General features: G+C 44.7%; 1 pseudogene; it reads right to left on the bottom strand.

The window, feature by feature from the left end:
* Positions 1–471: 471 nt before the first annotated feature.
* LOC149474413 (U2 spliceosomal RNA) lies at positions 472–624 on the bottom strand (annotated as a pseudogene).
* Between the last annotated feature and the right edge of the window lie 1,397 nt (positions 625–2,021).

Below are 2,021 nucleotides of genomic sequence, written 5' to 3' on the forward strand. Positions count from 1 at the left end.
GGGACGAAGGAACCAAAAGGCCACACATCCTCCCCCTAGACTTCAGGGTAGGCCCGAGGACCCACACCCTCCATCCTGTGAGGAAATAAAACACACACATAAAAGTTAAAGTGACAAACGTGGGAGAAAAAATAAATAAATAAATAAATAAATAAAGTGGTCGTGCAGATTGTGCAGAGACCAGGCCCTGAGGCCTGCAGCAAAAATTGCCCAGAACTTAGCCAGAAGGCCTGGTCCTAAAGGCGCTGTGCAGGAAAAGTGTTTGAACACAGTGACCATGTGCCTTTTCACACGCCGGGGTCCCACACCCAAGTGTTACTAAGACCACCCCTGAGGCGACCTTCAGGGACTTTCTGCCTTCCCGGCCCCTGGCCAGACAAGGTAGATCCATTCAAATCAGGAGAAACTGGGCCCCTCCGGTTTTCCAGGGGGAATTACTCCCGGGCCCCAACTATCTATGGGCACCACGGTTTCTGTTCCAACCTGTACTAACCATCAGGATCCCCATCATACCAGCAGGGGTACTATACAACCAGCTATAGAATGACCGTGGAGCACCCCTGCTGGACACTGATAAGAACAGATACTACACTTGATCTTAGCCAAAAGGCAGAGCACTGTCATTGCTGTATTTAACATGCTAATCCACGGTGGTTTGTGCCTGTTGAGAGGGGAGGGAGAGCACTGCAGGTGGTGGCCTATCATATAGGAAATTATAACAACTGGGGAGAACATTCTTCCCTAAGCAGCCTCAGCCATCAAACATTGTAGAAGGCCTACATATGTACAAACATTTCCCGATCTGACTGTGAAGGGCCACAATTGGGTGAATGTTCTCTAATGTTAGCTGGCATCTTTATGTGTCAGGATAACTTAGGAGAAAAACCTCTTGTTGAGGCAACATTATCTTCAAACAGTCCCAGACAACCTTTGAGGTGCTTAACGACCAATTGTTATGTAATGTATATACACTCTACCACCTCCTCAATGTGGACCTGGATCAACAGATATTGCACTTCCAATTATCTGTCCTGTTTAAATAAAGAAATGTCTTTATAATTGGCTGACCTCTCCTCTGACCCTGGAGTGTAAACTTTCACACAGTATATTGGTGGCCTGGGTGACCTTGCAGCCCAGAAGAATAACCCAGGTGAGTCCTTTGCTAGTGATTTTGGGCATGTTGACAATCCTCATGGAGGCATAAAGACAATTCTACTGCTTTGAAATTGGCTCAGTCATCCCAAAAGATAACATAGCAAAGAACCTTTGTTCTATCACAGCTGGGTAAACTACAACTGGCAATATTGGACTCTGATCAATAACTGATACTCTGAAATGCAGGTTCCTAAGACCAATCATTTCACCTGCCAATCACCATTGGAGGTCCATAAGGAGATTGTCAGGATTACTGCAACTCTTCTCCAAAGGCATTTCTAATGTCAATAGAATATGATAGTGGAATACATTTGCTATGGATCCCAAAGAAGCATCCTAAAATGTGCACATGTCCTGATGTAGCTATTAAAAAACCCCCAAAACTTAGGGAAATAAAATCAGAACTGAGTGACCTTAAATTTCCCAGAGGATGAAAGAGTGGCTTCTACAAGTGACAGCTTAAATTTTTAGCATTTTCTATTCTCATTTTTTTTAAATTGTCCTAAGGCTAGGTTCACACTTGTGCATTGTAGGGATGCGTCTTATCCCAACACACAAAAACGTGCATTTTATTTTGCAGACACATGGTGATGCCATGATACCCAATGCATCTTGCTAACAAAGTACCATGCATTTTTGTGCTGCGTGATTTAAAACAAAAAGGGTCATGCACTACTTTTCTGTGTAAGGCAAGGCAGCCTATTAAAAGGAATGGTCTTTGATAACACCCTGGATCGGGGGTGAAAAGCGTTGATGCAATTTCTGGTTCCGACGGAGGCTTTGTGACGTCACGTCTGGTGAGTGGAGAACATGCTGGCTGCGACGCTCCGGAGCCATCTTGGTGTAGTGGAGGACATACTGTAGCC

Source organism: Staurois parvus, unplaced genomic scaffold (assembly GCF_062004578.1).
Source record: "Staurois parvus isolate SC_StPar_1 unplaced genomic scaffold, SC_StPar_1.0 ptg000005l, whole genome shotgun sequence".
In the NCBI taxonomy this organism is placed as follows: Eukaryota; Metazoa; Chordata; class Amphibia; order Anura; family Ranidae; genus Staurois; species Staurois parvus.